Source organism: Medicago sativa, chromosome 7 (assembly GCF_051527215.1).
Source record: "Medicago sativa cultivar Bolivia chromosome 7, Bolivia_mono, whole genome shotgun sequence".
Classification (NCBI taxonomy): domain Eukaryota; kingdom Viridiplantae; phylum Streptophyta; class Magnoliopsida; order Fabales; family Fabaceae; genus Medicago; species Medicago sativa.
Genome location: NC_140755.1, coordinates 49,150,313 through 49,177,060, shown reverse-complemented (window position 1 = coordinate 49,177,060; position 26,748 = coordinate 49,150,313). Strand labels below are relative to the sequence as shown.

The 26,748-nt window shown below is 37.3% G+C and overlaps 2 non-coding genes and 2 pseudogenes across 2 annotated transcripts; all 4 read right to left on the bottom strand.

Annotated features, from left to right (window-relative positions):
* Positions 1–432: 432 nt before the first annotated feature.
* LOC146906414 (transcription factor MYB118-like) lies at positions 433–20,756 on the bottom strand (annotated as a pseudogene).
* Positions 2,933–7,008, bottom strand: LOC146906416 (uncharacterized; annotated as a pseudogene).
* LOC146906415 (small nucleolar RNA R71) lies at positions 8,846–8,952 on the bottom strand. Its single transcript, XR_015020982.1, has one exon. It is a non-coding gene; the product is annotated as a small nucleolar RNA R71 (small nucleolar RNA).
* Positions 20,757–23,919: 3,163 nt separating the features above from the next.
* On the bottom strand, positions 23,920–24,026 carry LOC146906413 (small nucleolar RNA R71). Its single transcript, XR_015020775.1, has one exon. It is a non-coding gene; the product is annotated as a small nucleolar RNA R71 (small nucleolar RNA).
* Positions 24,027–26,748: the final 2,722 nt, after the last annotated feature.

Here is a 26,748-nt window from a genome sequence, read left to right as displayed (position 1 = left end):
TATGGGTACAATCAAATCCGTGTCCGTATCTATATAATAACGGATAGTCAAATACCTGTTTATTATACCCGTTTAGCTACTCGCCCCGTGCCCGTGACGGATATTACCCATGGGTACCCGTGGGCATGGGTATTTTTGTCACCCCTAATAATGCTACCTTAAAAAGACATATAATATATTTAGACCACATAATAAAGGTTTCAAGTCTCCATAAAAGTTACCCATCCAAGTCATAATAGTAGATAAGCATTAGTTCCATCCACAAGGAAACTTAGCAAAAAATAAAAGACTCTAAATAGAGTCATTAAAACAATACATCACATCGCAAAACATAAGTTAAATAATAACTTAAACGAAACATTTTGTCAAAAGAAAAAACATAAACGAAACATAAATCCATGATAACTTTATTACTAATAAACCCAACCCATCTTAAGGGTTTTTATTGATCATCTCCATGAGATCAAGTTCTTGCTTAAAAGGAACCTCAGGAAAAAACTTCATTCCGTATGATTCAAACTCATAATTCATTGTGGAACCAGTTCCACTTGCCATTCCATCATCACCATTGAACATCATTGGAACATACCTACAAAATTCGTTCTCTGGAGTAGCCAAATCTTCAGTTCTAAAATCACTCTCTGAGATTTCAAAATTCGGTTGATTTCTAATATCCATCACGCTTGTAGAATACGTCATCAACTCTTTTTCAATTTCCTTAGCATTGGTGATTTCCATTATGTATTTCAAAAGTAGTATTCCCTTTGAACTCTTACCCCGGTTCTTCCTCTTGGCATTTTGGCGGCGCTTAGTGGCGTTCCAGTGGTTCTTGATGGAGTTCTCGGTGCGCTCTGGCAATCTTCTTGAAATTTCAGTCCACTTGTTTCCAACTATTTTGTGAGCTTCGATTAGTATTTTATCCTCCTCTTCGGTCCATGAATCCTTCTGCAATCATACATAACAATATGTGTGGATTAGATATATGGTTAATTATATTTAATGTAAGGAAGATTCACATTTCATCAATTTAGCAATGACTGGTTCTAATATAGCATGTATTTGTTCCCACGGTAGCACCGTGCGGAGAACAAGACCTTGGATTTCTTGCTTCATGAAATTGTGGTATATATGACATTGTGACAGAGAATCATAAACAAGTGGCAAAACCAAACACCAATTTAACACATATAGGCATATTGGAGATCAACCAATTGTATGAATAACACTCTTGTTAAAATTCCCTTAAAAAACCTCTTGTTAAAGTTACACCGCTTAATAAATCTATGTAAATTCTATATTTTGTCATTTCAAATGGAAAATTAATTGACTATATCAAACCTGCAAATGTAATGTAATCAGAAATAAATTAAGGATAACATTTTACAATGCAATGTAATCAAAATTAGAGCATAGTTATTCCACATGAATTATTTTGATAGGAAGCGGCAACGAAACAAAACAAAATAAGTTTTAAACATAAATCATGACTAAGAGTTACATACTAGAGATAAAGTATATAGGTAATAGAACAAATAGTATGAAAGCAAGCCACAAGATGATTGTCAAAACATCATGCTACTATATATTAGTCTTACAAATTAGAGAAAAAAAAAATGGAAAATAAATATGAGATATCTTAAACATTAAGTTTTTTTGTATAAAATAAGAAATATTAGCCTTACGAATGAGAGATAAAAGCTGAGGTGAATGAGTTGAGTTATAAGAATGGTCTGATTCCTCAACAAAAAAAAAAAAAAAAAAAGAATGGCTTGAGTTAAAATTTTCACCTCTATCAAATACTAACAAATTAACATAACATTGTTTTAAAAAATCAAATGAGAGTCTAGTCCATTAAATGAAAGAAACTCGTGACTTAAATATTGAACACTTTTATATAATCAACGTAGAACTCTAAAAAAAAACATATCTGAAAGGAGTTGCGTGAAAATATGAGTCAAATATCATTCGTGTAAAATTCATCTATTCGAAACTACCATAATTAAAAATAGATAAAGATAAATTTCTATAAACAAAAGTTACCCCCATCATATATCACATGCTCGAAAAAGTTATTAAAAAAGGAAAAAAGTGTACACGAAGGGGACCAAACCAATACCCTAAAAAAAAGGATAAAATCAAAAACAATAAAAAAGCAATAGATCTTAGGAAATAAAGAGTGGAAGTCCGTGACTATCTTTAAAAAAACATCCCTAAGAAACAAGGGTAAATAATCCCCCCCAAATATTAATTAAAAGGCTAAACTGCACTTTTCGCCCCCCTAAGTTCCAAATGTTGCAATTTTGACCATCTATTAAAAAAAATGGCAATTTTGACCCCTTTCGTTCCAAAATTGCTGAGAGGACGCCATGTGTCCCAAAACAAGGGCCATAATCGCAACTTTTTGAGAAAATAATGGGTCTAAAGATCATATTTCTCTTATGTTAAGGGGTCAAGATAGCATATTTCCATAAACATGGAAGGTCGCTTTTGCCATTTTTTTAATGGGAGGTCAAAATCGCAACATTTTAGGACTTAGGGGGCGAAAAGTGCAGTTTAATTAGCCTAATTAAAAACACTTATGGATAAGACTTAGGCGCACTCCTATAGACATTGTCACTTTTGTTCTCTACAAAAAGTAACATATTTATTATCATCAGTATTTTTAAAAGTGTTAGAAAAAAAATGTCTTTTATACAGATTACTTCTCGATGATAGGAACAATATGAAGATTTAGTACAATACTTATTTATAAAAATAGACAACTAAACTAGTGGTGATGTATTACAAAAAGATCATTATAAATCCAATGAAATGTTTATTAACTATTTTTTTTGAAGAAGCTAAAATGGAATATATTACTGAACGCCTGAAGATTTCAGCACAAGGAGTGCCAAAAACCCAGCTGAAAGAGTATTAAATACAATCAAAAAAATACGGGGAACAAAAACAGGAAAAACCAAAAAAGAGAGCTACTCTGTTACATAATAATTCCCAAGCAAGGTAAAGGATTTAACCACCAAGAATGGTAGGAGAAAACAAAACTAGGACGATTTGCTTTCAGCCACCAGTAAGATTGAAGCTTAACTTTATCTAGCAATTGATTAATCGAAGCTTCTGTTTGGTGAAAAACCCGAGCATTCCTTTCAAGCCAAATCACCCACACACAAGATAACCATATAAGATGAAAAACGAAGCGGTTATTTTTTGAGAAGCCTCCTAAGGTGCCAAATTGATATAAATGGTCTGGCACATGTTCAGGAAACACTATGTGGTAACTAAGCCAATGAGAAATACCATACCAAAGTTTACCAAAAAAATCACAAGAGAGGAATAAGTGTTTTGCATCCTCCATCATACCGCATCCACCCACGCATAACTGAGCATTAGGAAGTAAAATGTGTTTTTAATTAGATTGTCCGTTGTTGGTAATCTATCCCCCAACAGACGCCAAGCAAAGAGACTAATTTCAGGGGCACTTCCTTGTTCCAGATTTCTGACGTGTGAGTTGCTGACAAGTTATTGCTGGTTGGTGTTAACAGATGGTTATAAGCACTTGTGACGTTATAATTGCTGGAAGCATGTAAGTGCCAAATCCACCTGTCAGAATGATTAGGCTGCAAAACAATATTGGTTAAAATATCACAACACTCCCGCACCTTCTCCTCCTCCCAAGCAAACAAACGACGCCGCCACTTCCAAGCTTCCCCCTCTTCCCCCCACCCAAGCGAATACATTTCGGCCACCGTTGCCATTTTATTATTAGCAAGATCAAAAAGGCGGCCAAAACTATTCTTCAAAACTAACCCATCAATCCAAGGATCCCACCAAAATAAAGTATGAGCATCGTCGCCTACCTCCCGCCCAACATTATCATCAAACAACCGCCCACCTCCCACACCAGCCCCATTTTTTATATTTATTAAATTATTCCACCAAACAGAGTTAAACCGCCCCTCCTCTGCTATTATACCTCCTACCTCCCCATATCTACCTGCTAAAACTCTATACCACAAACTCCTATTTTCAACCCGCATACGCCAACACCATTTAATTAAACTCCCGAATCCTCCACACTCCTAAGCCTCCATCCTCCTTTTTGGAACAAATAGTGTCCCAGTTAATCCAAGAAATTTTCCTAACCTCCTCCCAACCCAAAAAAAAAAAGTACAATTAAAAATAGATTCAATAAAGGAAATGATACCTACGGGAGCTTTGAAGAAGGAAAGAAAGTAGACCGGAAGAAAGGACAAGACAGACTTTAGAAGAACTAAACGGCCACCCAAAGATAGATTTTTACTCTTCCAACCCGATAATCTGGATTTAATACGGTCAATCAAGGTTTGCCAAAATTTTAATTTGCGAGGATCACCACCTATAGGCAGCCCCAAATATAGAAAAGGAACTCTGCCCAATTTACAATGAAGAACAGAGGCTGCCTCAGCCAACCAAGAAACTTGAATATTAACAACAACTAACATACTTTTGTGGAAGTTCACTTTGAGACCAGATGTCGCTTCAAAGAGAATGAGGAGAGCTTTCAGAGCTCTAATATTAGCCCAGCTTTGATCCCCAATTAACAAGGTGTCATTAGCAAATTGTAAATGAGTGATGGAAACAAGATTATTATTAGCCCCTACCTTGTAACCAGAAAAAAGTCCAGCCTCTACTAAAGCATTCGTCATGACATTCAATCCTTCAGCAGCTATTAAAAAAAGAAAGGGAGAAAGAGGGTTGCCTTGCCTCAACCCCCGTTCAAATTTGAATTCATCAATTGGGCTGCCATTAACAAGAACAGATGATGAGGCCGTACTGACGCATTCCATAATCCACTTGCGCCATAATGTTGGAAAATTCATTTTTTTCATAACTGCTTCAAGGTAGAACCAATCAATTGAGTCAAAAGCCTTCTCAAAATCAACTTTGAATAATAGCAAATCTTTTTTTAGGCGCTTAGCATCTTCCACAATCTCATTAGCAATGAGGATATCGTCAAGAATCTGTCTACCATGAATAAAAGCTGATTGAGTTTCCAAAATAACACTAGACATAACGCTTCGCAATCTGTTTGAGAGGACCTTTGAAAGAACTTTGTATAAACTTCCAACCATAGATATTGGTCGAAAATCATTCAGGCGCTGAGTACACTCAACTTTTGGAATTAAAGCAATAAAAGTACTATTGATACCTTTTGACAACTTCCCATTCCTGTGAAAATTAGATATAAAGCACATAAAATCATCACGGAGTTCCGGCCAGAAATCTTTAACAAAACCCATATTAACACCATCTGGTCCAGGACTTTTGAAACTGTCACAATCCTAAACAACTTGCTTAACTTCCTCAACTGAAAAAGGTTTGGTTAGTTCTCCACATTGACCTACATTAAGCATATTAAAATTGAGATTCTCAGTGCTAGGTCTTTTGCCTGCCACGGATCGAAAATGAGATGAGAAATGGTTAAAAACCTGTCCCCTAATTCCTTCCACGCCTTCAACAGTAGTGCCATCAACAGTTAAAGAAAATATGGAATTTTCTCGTCGCCTAGAGGACATAATGCTATGAAAAAACTTAGAGTTAGCATCACCCTCTTTCAACCAAAGTAATCTAGATTTCTGCCATTGCATGCTGGTGTTAATGCGAGATAAGGAATGAAAATTTGCTGATAGAGAATGAAGCTCCTCAATTTCTTCCAGTAAAAGATGATCATCCTCCCCTTTAGCATCTAGAAAAGCAATACGATCTTGAACATTGCTTAAACAACCTTCAAGGTTTTAAGTGTGGTTCTGATGCCAAGTGTTCAGGTTTCCTTTAATCAACTTAAATTTTTCTTTAAGGACATAGCCACCCCATCCCTCAATATGAAATTATTGCAAATTATCTCTAACAAACTGTTTGTAACCTGGTAATTCACCCCAACACTTCAGCATGCGCCTAGGACGAGGGCCCCAATTATCTTCATCCATAGATAGCAAAATTGGGCAATGATCAGAAAGATCGCGATTTAAGGCTCGTTGCATTAAATTAGGCCAACAAGCGCACCAGTCTTATGAAAGAAGAAAGCGATCAAGACGCCATCCCCTCTAAACCAAGTATAATTTCTACCACAAAGAGGAAGATCTAAAAGGATATTACTATCAATGAATTGATTGAAATGAGAATAATCTTCAACAAAAGTGCCCACCATTCTGATTTTGCGTTCATCTTGAGACCGAATAGCATTAAAATCCCCACAAACACACCAACTGGATTCACGAAAATTGTTAATAACAAATCCAAGTTGATTCCAAACATCCTGCCGCCGAAGGGGTTCACACGGAGCGTAAACATTTGCAAGAGAAAAATCAGCCCCATTTTTCAACATTTTATCTTGAATAATAACAACATGAGCCATGTTCCTAGCAATCATGACATCAACCTCATCAGTGTCCCAAATAGTTAAAATGCCACCGGAAGCCCCCACAGATGGTCTGTAAGAGAAACCGTAATTTGGATTACCCCAAAGCGAAGCACAAAAAAAATCATTAATAATTTCCAACTTAGTTTCCTGAACACATAAAATCCACAGACGATAAAATTTCACCATCTTTTGAATTTCCTTTTTTTTCTCAAAACTCCCCAAGCCTCTGATGTTATAAGAAATAAGTTTCATTTTGACCACCAACACCTGAACCGACACAACACGATTTAACAATCAGCTGAAAAGGCATCAACATTCGCATGGCTGCCCTCCACACCCACGTCACCTTTCATTATCTTTCTCTCTAATTTATTAGTCCGCGAGAGAACTTGAAACATATTAGAGCAATCACCTTTGAATTGTAAATTAATTGCCTTACCAATATCGACAATATCTTCACCACCACCATTAGATTTATCACGCAAAGAAAGCCAATTTTTCCAATCTTCCCCCGATGTTGTTGAAGAGGATTTAGCATCCAAACATTCTTTATTTTTGCTGCCAATAGAGCAAGATGGAGCCGCTGCTTTCTTCTTTGTTTTCTTGAGCATACTGATGACATCCTGTCATTACGTAATATTAGGGACTTATTGTGACATTTTGATAGAGTTCTCATGCAATTTATACTGTTCTGGAGTGCAAAAAGCTTAAATATTGAAGTCTGTTCGAAGGAAATCACGCCACGCCAATTTCAAGCCGTGCTGCGATTTTTGAAGCAAAATTACATCCTCCCTGTTTGAGGGAAATCGCGGCACGCCATTATACAAGGCGCGGCGCGATTTTGATGGGTCAGGCCCATGACTTCTATAAATACTGCACTAATCCTGAAGAACAAGGGTTACGATTTTGGAGAGAAAAGTGCGATTTTGAGACATCAGAGACGGCTAGAAGGGCGATTTCTTCATCCTTTTACCAATTCATGTATGTTTTAATTATTTCATTGATTATGCTATTTGTAAACTCGATTATGAGTAGCTAAATCTCTTAGAGATTAGATCCGAGATGAATCTTTGTAACCCTAATTGACACATGTTGCTGTGAAACTCTATTTTGTTTATGAATTCAATTCTAGTTTATTCAATTCAATTGTTCTTAATGCTTTTTATATCTTGATCACATATAACTTGATTTCGTGAGAATGAATGACCACTGACCATGGCTTTCAACTTAGACCTAATTGAATTGTTCTAATAAACAGGGTTAGTCTAGGAATAGATAATCGTTTGTTAGTGATAATAGGTTAACGTTTGGTAAAACCTTCAAGAATTATTAGACCACCTAAGGAATTAGGGGCTGTAGTTTAAGAAGAGGGTCCTAACTCAAGGGATTGATTAGGGCTATTTTGTTAATCATCGTAAATTAGAAAAGGATTCATAACAAATAGGTGCAGTAGACCAATTAGGGGAACTTAGAGGATTCGACGGATCTGATCTCATCTTTCTCTCATATTTTCTTAATCAAATCTAGTTTCTTTTATTTGATTTCATAAAATCAAACCAAATCTTCTGCCTAGTGGCAAACTAAAAATAAACTTTACACATCCTAATTATATAACGAAATTGAATTATTGAAGTTAAAAACAGTCCTCGTGGGATCGATATTTTTACTACTTCGATAGTATTTGGTGCACTTGCCAAACGCCTATCAAGTTTTTGGCGCCGCTGCCGGGGACTGTTGAATTATTTCAACAAGGCAATTACGTTATAATTTAGGGTTTTTGCAATTTAAATTTCTGTTTTTAATTTTTTTTATTTTTCTGTTTTCATATTCACTTGATTACTTTGCGTTGTGCAGTGCTACTAAGGTATTTTGCTGTTTATGCGAGGTAAACAGAGCTCAGACGACTTAGAGTACGATCCGGAAATTGAAAGGACTGCTAGAGCACTTCGGAAAGCTGTCCGGTCGCAAAGGTAAGCTCAGTCTGTTCCACCGGGTGTTCGAGAACAAATACCGGAGTCACTCTCAACTGAATCTGAAACATCTGCTTCTCCTAAATCTGTTATCATGGGAGAACCTGCACCAAGACCTAAGCTAGGAGACTACGGGTTAGCCACTCATCACGGTCAACTGACCCACACTTTTCAACCAGCTAACCCCGTAGCTTTCGTCATCAAGACAACTGTCCTCAACGGTTTGAAGGACAAGCAATTCGATGGGACTGAAGCTATGAGTCCTCATGAACACTTGAGCCGCTTTGCTAAAACTTGTGAGTTTTGTGTGCAACTAGCCACCGTGACTGAAGCACAAAAGAAGCTAAGGCTGTTTCCTTTCACTTTGACGGGAAGAGCGAAAGATTGGTTGCTAACAATACCAAACGGGAATGTCCAAACATGGGAAGAGTTAGAGCTGAAGTTCTTGGAGAAATATTTCCCTATGTCTAAGTATTGGGACAAGAAGATGGAGATCTCTAACTTCAAGCAAGGAGAAGGTGAATCATTGTATGATGCTTGGGAGCGATTTAACTTACTTCTTAAGAGATGCCCGAATCATGAGTTCACCGAGAAACAATACCTCCAAATCTTCACTGAGGGGGTAACACCAAACACTAGAATGTTCTTAGATGCTTCCGCGGGAGGTAGTCTCAAGAGCAAAACTGATCATGAAGTTCAAGCTCTAATTGAAAACATGGCTGGCAATGAGTATCGTGATCAAGCTAAGAAGAAAGAAAGAGGAGTGTTTGGGGTAAGTGAGCAAACTGCTATCCTTGCTAACCAAGCAGCTATGAACAAACAAATCGAAGCTCTAACTAAGGAGTTTCAAGGCTTCACTTTGGCTCATAAGCAACAACAAGTAGCTGCAGTCAAGTGTGACTTATGTGGTGAAGAACATCCCAATGGTGAATGTGTTCCAGAAGGATCAAGTGAAGAAGCTAACTTCATGGGAGGTTATCAAAGGCAGAATCAATACAACAATTCAAGCATCAATAAGCATCCAAATCTAAGCTACTCAAATAACAATGCTTTGAACTCTCAGATGCTCACTCCTCCTCAACAACAACAAAGGAAGCCATCAGCTCTTGAGGAAACTATGATGAACTTCATGAAGATGACTCAAGGCAACTTTGAAGAGATGAAGAAGAGTCAAGAAGCTGAAAGAAAGAACAATGAAGCTTCTAGGAAGATGCTTGAAACTCAACTGGGGCAATTAGCTAAGCAATTGGCTGAACAAAACAAAGGCGGATTCTCAGGTAACACTAAAGACAACCCTAAGAATGAGTCTTGTAATGCTATTGAATTGAGGAGCAAAAAGGTTTTGACACCTTTAGTTCCAAAAGCTCCAAAGAAGGGTGATGATGTAGTTGAGGTGGAGGAGAATGATGTAGTTGAAAAAAATGATGAGGGTGTAGTTGAAAAAGAAAATGATCATGGAGTAGTTGAAAACGAAAGGAAGAAAAAAATAGAGGAAGAAAAAAGTGAGAAGTTAATTGATGAAGATTCAATCTTGAGGAAGACGAAGAGTCAAATATTGAAGGATGGAGACAAACCACAGGTTATTCCATCATATGTGAAGCTTCCATACCCTCACCTTTCGAAGAAGAAAGAAAAGGATGAAGGTCAATTCAAGAAGTTCATGCAACTTTTCTCACAACTTCAGGTGAATATTCCTTTCGGCGAAGCTCTTGATCAAATGCCGTTATATGCTAAGTTCATGAAAGACTTGTTAACCAAACGAAGGAAGCCTAAGGATGATGAGAACATAGCACTTTCTGAGAATTGTAGTGCTATTCTTCAAAAGAAGCTGCCACCTAAGTTGAAGGATCCTGGTGCTTTCACTATCCCTTGTTCAATTGGACCGGTAGACATTGGAAGAGCTTTATGTGACTTGGGAGCAAGTATAAACCTGATGCCTCTTTCAATGATGAAGAAGCTTAAGTGTGGGGAACCAAAACCAACAATAATGACCATTACTTTAGCTGATCGGTCAATCTCTTATCCTTTCGGTATACTTGAAGATGTGCTAGTCAAGGTTAATGACTTGGTGTTCCCAGCAGATTTTGTGGTCTTAGATATGGCTGAAGATGAAGACATGCCACTCATTCTAGGAAGACCCTTCCTTGCAACTGGTCGTGCTTTGATTGATGTTGAACGTGGAGAGTTAATGTTGAGGTTCCATAAGGAGCAGGTAGTTTTCAATATCTTTGAGGCAATGAAGAACCAAGATGAGAACCACAAGTGTTACCGGATTGACATTTGTGAAGAAACAGTCGAAGAGAACTCCCTTGAATCTCAACCTATTCAACCTATGGAAGGAGAAATTGTTAAGCCTATTGAAAGTAAGGAAGTGGTTGAAGATGTGGGGGTGACAGAGTGTGTCAAGCAACTTGAAGCAAGCACAGAACTTATGCAACAACAATCATCAGGAGACATCCTGGACAACAAGTATGGGGGATTGGGAACTTGGAACAATATGCCTAAGACTACTTTTACTAATCCTTGTGGTGTATTTGCTTATAAGAAGATCCCCTTTGAAATGCGTAATGGGCCGGCTACTTTTCAATGGTGTATGCTTTCTATTCTCTCTGACACGATAGAAAGAGTTAGGAGGTACTATGACAAAGGGGTGGTAAGGAACAAGCATGTTGATGAAGCTGTGGATCTAAGGAAGTCTGGTGCACAAGGAACTTTCAAGGGTAAGGAACAAAAGCTGAAACGGTACCGTAAAGGAGGACTCCCAAACAATGAAGAGGGAGAGACATCAACTGATCCTTAGGAATAGTCATCAGTCAAGCTAGTGACGGTAAAGAAGCGCTGGGTGGGAGGCAACCCACTATTTATTTTTCAGGTATGATTTTATTGCTTTCAAAAACAAAAACCCAAAAATATTTTTCTTTTCTTTTAATACAAGGCAGGAAAGTTTTAAAAATTTGTTCAAGGATACTTCTTGCCAAGAAAATCATGCAAGGTACTGATGTCTTGCATGATTCTCTCCTCAAAAGTTTTTCAAAAATTCAAGTAACTCAGGCATTTTTCAAGAAAACAAAATTTTTGGCCTGAGGAAGCAAAGAATGCTCCCTGTTTGACCAAAATCGCGCCGCACCTATATATGGCCGCAGCGCGATTTTCATGAGCAAACTGCCTAACCCCCTGTTTTAATGAAATCGCGCCGCGCCTTGTATTTGGCCGCAGCGCGATTTTGCTTGGAAGCTGCCCAACCGTTGCAAAAACTAGCCGTTACAAACCCACTATCTCCCAACCGTTGCAAAACTAGCCGTTACTAGCCGTTGTAACACAAAATCGCGCCGCGCCTTGCATTTTGGCGTGCCGCGATTTTGACCAAACAGACCTATAAATCCTTCACTGTTTATCATCATTTTCATTCCATTCTTCATACCTTTCTCTACCAAAACTTCCCTAAACTTCCATTCACGAATTCTCCTCATCTTCATCTCAATATTCACTTCCTAACCATCATCATACCACATTCCTATCACAAATTCACCAATCCAAACCACCATCAAACCACAATCATTCCAAACCTTCCCAAACTTCACAAAACTTTCCTTTCACCATCTTCCTAAACCACAAATGGCCTCCAACCAAAGAAACACTCGCTCAAAGAAAGCCACCAACCCCAAACCATCCACAAGCAAATCCAAACGCCCTCGTGCCGCATCCGAACCGCCCGAAAACGCCATCCATTTCATCAATGACCAAGCCCAAGAGTTTCATCAATCTATGAAGAGTTTCGAGGTCATAGGGGAGAGGAAGTTTGATTTCACAAAGCTTGTGAAATATCCTTTCTTTGAGTCTGAATTACGAAGGAGGGGGTGGACGAGGTTGAATGATATGATCGACGAAGCAAACAACAAAACGGTGATCATCGAATTCTTTGCAAATGCAAGGGTGTCCGATACACCTTTTCAATCTTTTGTTCGAGGAAAGTATATTGATTTCAGCCCGGATGCTCTCAATGCATGGCTGAATGTTCAAGCACCGGAGGAGTGTTGGGTTGAAAAATTGAGGAGGGAGAGATTTGCCATTACGGAGGATACCTTTGATGAGATCATAACCACCATGTGTAGGCCTGGGTCGACTTGGAAAAGGTTCCGGATGCTTACCTATGCGGAGATGTTGCCGGTACCCAAGGCATGGGTGTCCTATTTGGTCCAGACTCTTGAGAGTGCATCTTGCACTTCTGAAATTCCTCTCAAGAGGGTGCTTGTTGCCTACGCCATCATCAAGGAGCACCCTATAGATATTGGCCGCCTCTTGGCCAATAGCCTTCATGATCTAGCAACCGGAAACACCACACAATTAGGGCATGGAAGTCTAATTAATTGGTTGTGTGAGCAAGAGCTTGTGCCGGCTTATGATAGTGATCTCAACACCAGCAATATGAAGCCAATCACGGACTCGGTAATGGATGGATTTGTGAAGAAATATGAAGGCTATATGAAGGAGAGAGAGAGAGGGAGGCAGCAAGGCAACAACAAATGGAGCAAGGAGGGAGTAGTAGCCAAGGGGGTTATGCTCCTCTTCACCCAAAGCTTGAGGAATTCATGCATGTGCTAGCTAATTGGATGAATGATACTTCGGACCAGCTGTGGGTGAACCGTCCTAGGTTCTCAGCTGCGTTTGCTGCGGAGGCTCAATTGTATATGGGTTCGATTAGTGGGTCTTATGAGAGGTTTGGAGGCTCCCGTGAGCGCATGGAGCAATATTTTACACATCAAGAAGAGTATGGTCTACGCATGAGGAGGGAAATCACTGAAGATTTCAATGTCACCGAGCAAGATCAAGGGGATGGCATCTTTGAAGGATTAAGGACACCGGGGGCTGGACACTCGGATGATGATGTGAACATGGGCTGATCTACTGATGGATTAGCATTTTCTGCTTTGTATTTTATTTTCAGTCATTTTTCTTTTGATGTATTTTCTTTATTTTCTTTTTATGTCGAAGTCCATTGAACTTAATTCCCTATTGTAATTGCTCCTGCACTTGTTTATTATTAATGAATTTGTTTTGTTTCATGTGACCTATTCCAGTTCAGTAACATTTGTTTGATGAAACGGTATTCCAAAAGTTCTAAAGGAGGGGTGACTTGATTCAAAGGTGAAGTGTACGGCGTTGCTAGGTAGTCACATACTCCCAAAAATCTCAGCCATAAGGTTCATTGCCAAATTTGTTTCTCAATTTACTTATATTTAGATTAGTTTCCATGCAACTACATTTCTAGAACTTGCATTGTTTCTCTATTATTGATTGGTCTTTGTCAATTACACACTGAGGCAAAAGTGCTTGGTCATGTGAGCCTTTTTGAAGCCTACCCTGTTTTAATTTGTTGAATTTATCCTTTCTTAACCAATTGTGAGCCGGTAGGATTAGAACTTTTTGTTCGGTGACAAACTACATTACAAGCCTAGAGACTTTTAGGACTTGTCCCTTAATGTATTTTCTGAGTTAAGGCATTGTAGAATGTTGCTAAAGATTAAGTTTGGGGTTGCTATTGGAATTTGCAACCAACTAAGTTTGGGGTGGGGGTACTAGAGAATAAGAGAACAAAAATATGAAATTGACATGCAAAATACACACAAAAATGGTGTATATCAAAAAAAAAAAAAAAGAAGAGAAATTGAATGATGAAAAAGGGACAAAACATTGAAAATCCGAGTAACTTCAAACTCGATTGTCCCTAAATGTTAAAAATATTCTCTAGTACCTTTGCATTGATTGTTATTCCACAAGGTGAATGATTGAAGGATTGAATTTTGTGCTTTAACTTCCGTAGGAATGCCTAACTCAAATTTTGTGTAGCCTACTTATCCAAATATATCCCACCTTTCACCTAAGCCCCGTAATAACCCTAAAGACCTCAAAAGGGTGTAATGATATTGACTTTGATTGATGTTTAGAAACTTTTCAAGCGTATGGTAATATGTGGACCTGCATGTCGACTGGTAGAACCCTGTTTCAATTTGATGCGAGGAGTTGTGAATTGGTGGATGCAAACAAGTCAAACTAGCTCATCTTTAGCTAGAAGGAGAATGAACTTTTGGGTACTATCGTTTTGTCAGGTAACTGTTATTTTACTGTCGTTTGTCACTGTTGCAAGCAAATTCCTTGAGGACAAGGAATGGTTTAAGTTTGGGGTTGTGATGACATCCTGTCATTACGTAATATTAGGGACTTATTGTGACATTTTGATAGAGTTCTCATGCAATTTATACTGTTCTGGAGTGCAAAAAGCTTAAATATTGAAGTCTGTTCGAAGGAAATCGCGCCACGCCAATTTCAAGCCGTGCTGCGATTTTTGAAGAAAAATTACATCCTCCCTGTTTGAGGGAAATCGCGGCACGCCATTATACAAGGCGCGGCGCGATTTTGATGGGTCAGGCCCATGACTTCTATAAATACTGCACTAATCCTGAAGAACAAGGGTTACGATTTTGGAGAGAAAAGTGCGATTTTGAGACATCAGAGACGGCTAGAAGGGCGATTTCTTCATCCTTTTACCAATTCATGTATGTTTTAATTATTTCATTGATTATGCTATTTGTAAACTCGATTATGAGTAGCTAAATCTCTTAGAGATTAGATCCGAGATGAATCTTTGTAACCCTAATTGACACATGTTGCTGTGAAACTCTATTTTGTTTATGAATTCAATTCTAGTTTATTCAATTCAATTGTTCTTAATGCTTTTTATATCTTGATCACATATAACTTGATTTCGTGAGAATGAATGACCACTGACCATGGCTTTCAACTTAGACCTAATTGAATTGTTCTAATAAACAGGGTTAGTCTAGGAATAGATAATCGTTTGTTAGTGATAATAGGTTAACGTTCGGTAAAACCTTCAAGAATTATTAGACCACCTAAGGAATTAGGGGCTGTAGTTTAAGAAGAGGGTCCTAACTCAAGGGATTGATTAGGGCTATTTTGTTAATCATCGTAAATTAGAAAATGATTCATAACAAATAGGTGCAGTAGACCAATTAGGGGAACTTAGAGGATTCGACGGATCTGATCTCATCTTTCTCTCATATTTTCTTAATCAAATCTAGTTTCTTTTATTTGATTTCATAAAATCAAACCAAATCTTCTGCCTAGTGGAAAACTAAAAATAAACTTTACACATCCTAATTATATAACGAAATTGAATTATTGAAGTTAAAAACAGTCCTCGTGGGATTGATATTTTTACTACTTCGATAGTATTTGGTGCACTTGCCAAACGCCTATCACATACGAATTAGATTTTGACGATCTTTGAGCGACATACGAGCAATAGGTCGAAGGCTAATAAGAGAAGGATTGTGGGCAGTTTTATGTCGCTGCTGCATCACCTTTTCCTTTCTTTTATGCGAGAAAACAACTCCAACATGTCCAAGGTGGCGATCCTTAATCCATTCGTGGTTCCATGGACCCGAAATTGAATGAGATTTGTGTGTATTGGAACAAGAGGCTGCCTTTGTTGATTTCATTTTGCTTGCTGCACCTTTTTGGATATCGTTGGAATGAGCACAAGGCGATGATGATTGTCCTTTTGAAGGAACAGACAACACGTGATCAATATGTAGCAGCCCCGGTTTTTGTTAAATATCAAATGATGCTGAAACATGGTTGTTTTGAGTGTCTGAAGGCGCAGCAGAGTGGGCTGCTGTTTGCTTTGCGGCTGAGTTCTCCCATACCTCCTTGAGATCTTGAACTAATACATCAACTATGGGTTCATCAATATTCAATTCATCAAAGTGTTCCGAAAATTCAGAAGCGGATTCAGAAGCTTCTTCTTCAAAACAGACATCACGAGCAAATCCCGCTTCTATTTCTTCCACAATTTTAATACTATAATACTTGTCATCAATCAAAATATTCTCCACCGCATTGATAGTATCAAGACATTCTGTGCTAACTAAAATACGGGCAAAATCTAACCTCTCCAAATTAGTAGTGCAAGGATCAATCTTTAACATTCTTCTGCAAGAGGAGGAAATAAATTCAAGGAATTTAATATGCCAGACATGTAAGGGAACTCCATAAATTCGAAGCCAAACACCTCTTTCAGGCACATTATCCTCAGTCAGGGACCAAGCACGCATGTCAGTAAAGAAGCAATTGAAAAAATCAGCAGCTGCAAGGTAAACTGACATCATGTCTTCTTTACCGGGACAAAATAAAATCACATTATGTCCACCTCTAGGTACTACACGAACATTATCAAAGCTGTAACAGCCCGATTTTTCCGATAGATTTATTTTATTATTTATTTATGTGTGTTATATATGTTCGTATGTGATTATTTGCCTCTGTGTGTATTTTTGATTGAGAATTGTAGAATTCGGTGCTAGAAGGGTATTTTAGCCATTTTGGACTCAGGGGTATTTTGGTCATTTCACGAGTAGGGGTAATTGTGTAATTTTGATGAGGATTACTTTTAGTGCTTAGTGAGAGTGGGTATTTTACTAAGTTACTAGAGAGAGAGTAGTAATTATTTTATTACTGGTAGTTGACCGTTGTTATTACATTTTACCGTTAAGTGAGTAGTAAAATTTTGGGTTAGAATAGAAATGGGTTAGGCCCATTAAGGCATTATGAGTTGAGCCCAATTAAGTAAAGCATATTTAAACACTAGTGTTAGTAGTGAAATAGGGTTTTTACCAACATTTGCCATTTGGGAGAAGAGAAAGAAAGAGAAAGAGCAAGAGAAGAGAAAGGGTTTGAAGAAGGAGAGCTAGAGAGAGCTATGGATTCAAGTGGTGGGAGCTAAATTGAAGCCTTAGCTTGAGTTTGTGAAGAATTAAGGTAAGGGGGTTAGTCTTTGATCATAATCACTTAGTTGTAGCTTCTACCCTAATTCTTTACTTAAGTGCATATTTGCATAATTGATTATTGTGGAATTAATTGTGAAAATCCGTGCTTATGATGTGATGCAACGTTTGGGTATGTAAATTGAATGTTAATTGAGTTGTTGATGATGATATTGCAAGCTTAAATCATGTACATATGTATTCTTTGTGATTTACCTAAAAATTGTTGATATGAGATGTTGTTGTTGATGAATTGTGATGAATTCATGATTGGTTGTTGTTCTTGATGTTGTGAGGTGTTGTTGTTGATGTTAGAAACCTTGGGTAATTATAATCTTTGATTTTGTTATGAATTTGTGTTGTTCTTGAGGTTTTCATAAAAATGGGTCAATTGGGGATTTTTGTTGGAAGGATGTTTTGGTGCAAGTTTTACATGATTTTGAGTGTCTTTTCATGTTTAGAAATGTTTGGACAAACCTTGGGATCAAATTTGGGCTTTGGGGAGTCAAAATTGGGGTTTTGGGGTGAAAATGGAGGTCTTCCCGAGACTGAACTGTCATAACTCGCCACTGCGCTCGCGAGGCGAGTTGGACGCGAGCAGCAGGGGCTCCCTGGAGCTTACTCGCCTCGCGAGTAAAGTTACTCGCAACGGCGAGCTGCACAGGGCAACACCTCCTGTTTCGCGTTCTTGCATCTTTTTCCCTCGTCTCTGTTTTGATTTGGTTTTTGGTGTAAACATGAAAATTCTAGATAATTTTGTTATCTATCCAATGGCATTGGTTTGGTTTGAAAATGATTCTTGGATTTTAAGTTATGAGGAAAATGCTCTAAGGATGTCTTAGAGGAATTTTACGAAAACTCCGCATAACCACTTTTAAGTCAACCTAAACCTTATGGATTGTTACCTACTTTCAAACTTGGGTTCTATAAGTTCAATTGTGGTTTTCAAACTGTGATGTGTTGGGTCTAACTTGTTTTGCTTAGAAAATGGGGAATTCTTTGAAAAATGATAAGAGAGACGAACTTTGGGTTTTTCATGATTTCGTTGCATTTGGCCGGTGAAACGCCAAAGTATCCTCTACTGCACCCACATGTGGCCTAGATGTATACTTACTTGAGGCATTGAATCTTGTTTTACTTGGTTTGGTTCAATAACTTCAATTATTTTGATTATGAGATACCGATAGACGAACTTTGTTGATAACGGTTCCTTGGACCAATTGCCTTGTAAATATTTTGTGAATGGCGTTATATGATTAATTGAGGATATATAAATGGTTGATGAATATGATGTTTATCCTAAATTTTGTAGTATTCCACTTTGTTTGGTTTATGAGAAGTATGTGGGATTGTTCCGAGATATTGTGTAGTTGCTAATGATGTGTGTGATGATGACTCTTATGTGAATTATGATTGTTGAATATGTTGACATGTATACTTGATAATGCAATGTTGTTGAGATAGTCAATGTAATGGGAGGTGTACTTTTACATTGTCGTTGTGATGTTGAAATTGTGCATTATCGGGTCGTTGTTGTATGTCCATGCATCATATCATATTGAGTCATATGTTGAAATGTAAAAGGAGGTGTACTTTTACATAGTTGTTGTAAGAGGAGGTGTACTCTTACATGTAAGAGGAGGTGTACTCTTACATAGATGTGCAGTTGGCATCTAATGACTGTTGTTTCGGTACCGCATGCATGTATGTGTCGAGTATAGGTGCATTGCATATTTAAATAGAATCTTGATGTGATATGTGAATGTTGTTTGTTGGTGATAAGTCGATGCTTGCTTGTAATATTTGGATTGGTTGAATGAATGAATATCTGGAGGTTAATTGTTTATGCAAGCTATTTGAAAACCGAATTGTCTTATTCATTTCAATTATTATTTATTGATTATGATTAATTTAATGCTAACCTCCAGTGGTTTTGACCGCCTACCTGTCTGTATGGATAGGTAGACGCTGCGCAGGAGTAGTCCGCTTGCGGTGAGTGCTTGGATAGCTGGAGTTAGCCTCCGCTATCAATTTGGAGTTTAGTTTAGGGCCATGATTAGGTCGAGTCGGTGTCCCTTTCTTTTGTTGGATTTTATCTATGTTGAGGTGTACTCATTGTTGAGACTTTGGAAGATTTTATGTTGATGTCGATGTTTGACCATAGCATATGTATTGTTTTGATTTTGGAGATGTATGATTATATCCGCTGTGACTGATGAGATATTATATATGCATGACTGTTGTTATTTTGTTTAGACGTAGCGTCTAATTCTTGAATATTTGCTATATTTGCATGTTTTATTGCTTTAATAGAGTTAGGGCGTTACAAAAGCCAATATCAATGATTTTCTGTTGAACAATTGGAATAAAGTCCCCATTCAGCAATTTAGCCAACACCCCTTTATTTGCCCAAACAACATCTTCATTATCAGAATGAAACTTGCGCGTGACGTTTGCTTCACCAATCACCATGGGTGCATCGCCGACGTGACTAGAATTAACTATTATGATAGTTACAAATTCTGCTTTCCTTTATAAAATCATAAACACATAATGCTTTTACTTGCATTGGTTCATTTACTTGCATGCATCCATACTCTTTTTTTTCGTTTTATTTGATGCAGCTATATGCTAAGTAAAAATTAAGTAAGAATCAATATTGCTTAGAGTTATATTATTTTATTTATATGTGTATGTATAAGAGATAAAATCCAGAAATGATTAAAAAGAATGACACCTTAATGTCTGGTCGAAGATGGTTGTTCCATCTCTCTCTGCATTGTTTTCCAATTCTGCCTTCATAAACTTAGCAATACGGGACCATTTTCTAAGCCCAAAGCGATCCACCAATTGGACAAGAACCCTACAAATATATAAAACAATTATTGATTGTTTATCATATGTCAATAATTGATAACAAATAAAAGAATATATATAATCAAGGTAATATGAATCAAATTGAAAATTAAAACAATAAACAAAGACAATACAAAAAATTTAAATGATTTGATATACCGATCCTCATTTGAAGTTCATTGTCCCTTGATTTGATTGGGATCCTTGTGTTGAATTTCATTATTCTGTTGAATCCTCTTCAGCTGCTTTTGGTCACTGAGCACGAACCCTTGATCATTTTCTTGGGATTTGTTTCCAATTCCATCATTGCATGAAAGATCTCCTTGAAGCTCAAAAAGTTATAAATAATAAATAACGAGCTCACGAGTAACATGTGATGGTTCCAGTGGCGGAGCCCGGAATTTTATAGTGCCTGGGCAAAAAATTTATCGTAAATACATATGTGACATAATATATATAAATAGTCATAAATCGAAATAAAAGAGGTTCGTCATTTTTTCAACAACAGTACAATTTCATATAAGAGATAAAATATAACCTGCCAATAGCGTGCTAAATAAAATTATGAGGTAAATGCCCTTTCTGCGACCTCTTTTAAATCATTAAAAAATTTGGAAGAAATACTTGTTCTAAAATTATGAATACTCTCAATAACAAAATTGAAGCATCAATGTTTCCAGAGGTACACATGTTTTATAGAGGTATACTTGTTCTAAGGGCATAAGAATAAAAAGTTGTCAATGGAATACAACTTAGCAGTTGCTATAAAATAAAACTTATACTACAAAATTAACTTTCAAGTTCAATGCCTCATACTACAAATTCTTGATCAAATTATCACCCAAGTCAGAAAGTGTAGACATGTACATATTTAAACAATTTTGCTTATCAAATAGTGCATGTCAGCATAGATCCTTAGTTTTAGGAGGAAAACTAAACACACACTGCTTATAGGTAATACCTATAGAAAAACAGAATAATGTAATCTCCAAATTTCTTGAACTATGCATACTTCAAGTAGTTAACTTGATTAACAACTCTTACTACACAAATTATCCATTATTCTATACCCTCTCTAACATATATAGTGACATGTTTTCATTTGGAGAGATGACAACAAAATATTATTTGCAAAAATCTGAAGAACTAAATTAGAACAATGATGTGTGTTTATTCTTGATTAAAGGAGACCAAACTTAGGCTTGCAGAGTATCAATTCAACATAAAAGTTATTAGTTTTTAAAAAGAAAGAAAAAAAACAAGCAAAACATGTATTGTACAAAACATATAATATAGAGAGATTAATTCTTATTCATTCTTTAGCACTTGACAATATATTCTACAAAACTTATAAATTATAATACCATAGCCGGAACATTACTAGAAAGGGAAATGTATTAGATAAATCTAATTCTTCTTGTCACCGTTTTTGGACAAATAGAGAGAGGTTTCTGAAATCAACAATTCTCTTTGGACAAACAAAGAGAAGAATCAACAATTCTGAATTAGGATTTGGAAAATCAAAATTGGGTATAATCAACAATTCCAAATTGCGGTTTAAAATTTGAATAATCAACTCATTCACTCATTAACAAATAACAAGCATCAACAACAAAATAGAACAAATAACAAAGAAAATAACATAGAAGTAGAACAAACCTGGAGGAGAGTGGGGAGGAGAAGGAATGAAAATGGAGGCAGATTGAAAGTTGAGAGAGGGAGAGGCGCAAGTTGAGAGAGGGAGGGGCAAATGAAAGTGAAACAAAGAGGGAGAGAGGGAGAGTTGCGAGTTAGAGAAGGAGAAGACTTCTCAATTTTGTACGCGCCTGGAAAATAGAAACAATTCTATCTTTTTTTTAAGTAGGAAAAGGGCAATTTGGTTGGACTTGCTACAAAGAAAGTAGAAACTGAGCCTGGGCTAGTGCCCAGGCTAGCTGGGGGTGGCTCCGCCCCTGGATGGTTCTATTATTATTAATATTCAAAATAAAATATCAAAAATTTTATTACAAAAGTTTAACATAAATCGCACTTGATGAGTCATAGATTAGTCTATTTTGATGCTTTATTTAGTTTTGTTTTAAATAAGATTTGATTTAATTATATTGCATTTTATTTCGTTTTAGAAGATTTTACTTTAAATTGTTTTTTATTTTATTTTAGGAACGAATATATGGTGGAAGGTGCCTTGGAGCGAAAGAAAGAGGACTGGAGCAAATACAACGCAAGAATACGAAGATACGGGACAAAAATATGTTCCCTCATACTCAGAAGCTTGGCACGGCCCATGCCAACATGTGGCACGGTCGTGCCCGTCTCCAGAACCTGTTTTGCTGCTTTTTCTTCGGGCCCAAGTTACCCTGTTGCAGCTTTACCGTTTTATCCCTTTAGTTGCTTAGTTTCTAAGTCGATTTAAAGCTATAAATAAAGTAGCTCTCCACCATAAAAATTCACCCTTTACTTTGTTTATTTCAAGTATTATTTTAATAAAAAGTCTTTATTTTCCTTTTACTTTCTTTGCAATTTATTTTACTGTTTTTCTCTCTTCTTCCCCCGTGTCTACGATGAACATGATTGAGTAGACTTCTTCGTCTTGGGATTGTTGGGGAGTCTAATGACTCAATCCTAAAAAAAACAAGCCTAAACCCTAATTTCTATGTAACCCTAATTTCTAATCTAGATTCACCGTCTTAATGTGGATTAACAATTATCAAACTGTGGAAGCGAAAGCGGAGGGTTTGATAATCGTTAATCCATCATCCCAAACATCAATTCATAAAGCGAGAGCGGAGTCTTGATGTTGGAACAAGTGAATCTAGACAATAATTGCAAAACAGTGAAATAGTCTTTGCAATTATTGAGACAAAGAGTAGTTTCAATCTTCTATGCATCTTCTAGTAATCATGTCAGCGAAATAGGCTTGGTTGCTAGAAGTAAACTCTCACTGGACTTTCATCGGAAAGGTGAGGGGCTAAGGGAAACCGGTCTTTAGAAATTAGTGTGTAAACCATGAAATTAGATGTTTAGGTCTTGTCTAGTGAAGGATTTGTCATTATGATGAACCAATGATCCCGAGGCTTTTTATTAATATTGTTTTTATCTTCAGCAATCAAAACCCCTTTTTACTAAACTTTCTCTCCCTCTAATCATTCACTAAAGGTTAATTAAGTTGAACAACTCCCTAGCAGAACGATACTTTTACTTACTACTATTACTTCGATAGGTCGTGCACTTGCGGTTTGGCCCTATCAAGTTTTTGGCGCCGTTGCCGGGGAGTTAACTAATTTAATTAGCTTTTTCTTAGTGATTAGAATTCTTTCTTCTTCTTTCTCTTTTCTTTTTATTTTTATTTTTAACTTTTTATTTTTCTGTCATTGTTAACTTCTTGGGTTCTCAATTTTTTATGCGAAAAACCAGAAATCGAGTTGTAATAATCAACGAGATCGAAAGGTATTTGCATAAACGAAAGAGAGACGCACGAAATAACACCGCCATGGCCAATCGCACTCTCAAAGAGTATGCAATGCCGTCTACGGCTGAGCCACAAGATGTTATTGTGTACCCAACGGTTGAGGATGACAACTTCGAAATTAAGCCTGCCCTACTTAACTTGGTGCAGCAAAACGAATTCTCGGGATCCCCCACTGAGGATCCCAATCTTCACATCTCTGTTTTCCTACGAATTAGTGGAACCATGAAGGAGAACCAAGAGGCCGTAAGACTTCATCTCTTTCCCTTTTCCTTAAGGGATAGAGCTAGCGCTTGGTTCCATTCCCTCGAAGTCGGTTCCATTACCTCATGGGATCAGATGAGGCAAGCATTCCTTGCCCGTTTCTTTCCACCATCTAAAACCGCTAAACTTAGAGACCAAATCACGAGGTTCAACCAAAAAGATGGGGAATCTCTCTATGATGCGTGGGAGCGTTTCAAAGAAATGCTAAGACTTTGTCCCCACCATGGCCTAGAGAAGTGGCTTATAGTCCACACTTTTTATAAGGGCTTGTCTTATACCACTAAGATGTCTGTTGATGCAGCTGCAGGTGGAGCACTTATGAACAAGAACTACACGGAGGCGTATGCCCTGATTGAAGACATGGTTCAAAATCATTATAAATGGACCGACGAGAGAGCCATCACTAGTTCTTCATCCTCCAAAAAGGAGGCAGGTATGTACGAAGTCTCTAACTATGACCACCTTGCTTCTAAAATTGATACACTAACTGAAAAACTTGAAAAACTCAATGTTAGTGCTATCAATTCTACTTCTACTCCTTCTTGTGAAATTTGTGGTATAACTGGTCATGCTGGTGTTGATTGCCAACTAGGTAGTGCTATTAACTGTGTTGAGCAAATGAATTATGCTCAATACAACCAAGGGATGAGACAAAATCAAAATTTTTATAAAAACCAAAATCCCTATGGACAAGTAGCACCACCCGGTTATGCAAACAACCAAAGATTCACTCAGAAATCCAATTTGGAAATTTTGTTGGAAAACTCTATTGCCAACCAAACCAAACAACTTCAAGAACTTAAAAACCAAACAGGATTTCTGAATGATTCTCTTTCCATGCTCAAAACCAAGGTTGACTCTATTGTTACTCACTCTAAAATGCTTGAAACTAAAATCGCTCAAATAGCCCAACAAGTGGCTACCTCTTCCCAAACACCAGGAGTCTTTCCTGGTCAATCCGAAGCCAATCCCAAAGCCCAAGTTAATGTCATATCTTTTTGGGGTAGTAAGTTAGGCGAAACTTTTGCTAAGGTTAAAAACATTGGGAAAGAAAATGTCAAGCCTTTAGGTGATAAAATTGTGATAGAAGAAGCAAAACCGCTTGAAGAAAACAAAACTCCATCCCTCTTAAATCTTGATAAGCTTAAACTAGAGGGTAAGTTTGAAAAATTTGTCAACATACTTAGGAAGATTTGCATTAAACTCCCCTTTGCTGAAGCTTTGTCTAAAATGCCTCTATATGCCAAGTTTTTAAAGGAAATTTTTTCAAAGAAAAGGCCTATAGAGCATAGTGAGACAATAGCTTTAGCTAAAGACACTAGTGCAATCATTGAAGAAGCACCCCCTAAGCTTAGAGATCCAGGTAGCTTTGCCATACCATGTGAAATTGGGAATGAAACCATAAACAAAGCCTTATGTGACTTAGGAGCTAGTGTTAGTTTGCTGCCTTTGTCTCTTCTCAAAAGGATAGGAATAGGAGAATTGAAACCTACCGAAGTAGAGTTAAAGCTAGCTGATCGTTCTACCATGAAACTTGTAGGATTTGTCGAGGACATACCCGTTAAGATAAAAGGGATATATATCCCAACTGAGTTTGTAGTCGTTGACATTGCGGAGGACGAAGACGTCCCAATAATCCTAGGTAGACCTTTCCTAGCCACTGCAGGAGCTCTTATAGATGTCAAGAAAGGTAGGATAGTCTTTCAAGTGAGTGATAAGATGGTAGGATTTGAGTTGGAAACTGTTATGAAAGGTCCCGCTCTTTACTCTTGTTGTATGTTTAACAATCATGTTGTGAAAGAACGTTTTATAGCGTCATCTACACAATATGATATCTTTGATCCATTCTAAGGACTCTTTCTAACCATCAAGCTAATGACATTAAAAGAGCGCTTCGTGGGAGGCAACCCACGCATTTACTTGCTTTGTTTTGTTTTGTTTTTCTTTGTTTTTAAGTTGTTTTGTAGGTAATTATCCAAGTATGATTCGAAAAAATTGAAAAAAGGAAAAATTTTGAAGCCCCCTACCAGAAGGTTGGCACGACCCGTGCTGAAGCTGGCACGGCCGTGCCATGGTTTATGAAGAAAAGGAAGCCAGGAGCCACAGAGTGTTGGCACGGCCAGTGCCAAGGGTGGCACGGCCGTGCCCGATGTCTTGATGCCTATATACATAAATTTTTCTCTTCTTCTTCCTCATTCACAAACCACAACCTTCTTTCATCTTCTAAACCTCTCTCTAAACCTCCATAACCTTCAAACCTTCAAACCTTCATATCTTCATCAAAACTTAACCAAATCACTCCATTCTTTCACCAAACCAATTCTAAACATCATTCCAAACACAAACCACCAATCAAAAACATCTTTCATCCATCCAACCCTATAATTCACCAAAACCCTAATTTTTCAAAACCTAACCCAAACACCACAAAACCTTAACCAATCTTCACATCTAAACCCACAAACATCAACCCCAAACCTAACCCAATCCTTTCCACCAAAAAATCTTCCAAAACCCTAAACCTTAAAACCAATTCCAACAAGGGTCAATGGCTTCAAGAAGAAGTGGTAAGGAACCAGCAAAATCTCAAGGAGGACCTCCCCCAAAGAAGCAAACACAAGTCAAGAATCATGGAATTCAGTTCAAAGATAACAAACAAAGGGACAGGTACAAAATTCTTACTTCTAAAACCTTACATCCCTCTAGATATCCTGATTCCTATGATTTGAATGTGCTAGGGCTTAAAGATGATGTTTTTAGGTTGATAGGTAGGCTAGGTTGGACTGATATGCTAACACCTAAGAGGGGTTATGAAAATTTCACTTATGAATTTTTAAGCTCAATTGTTTTCACTAAAGATAAGTTGGATTCTGATAACCCTAACCATAGAGTTGTTTTTCGGTTGATGAATATTGATTATGACATGTCACTTCAGCACTTTTGTGAGGCCTT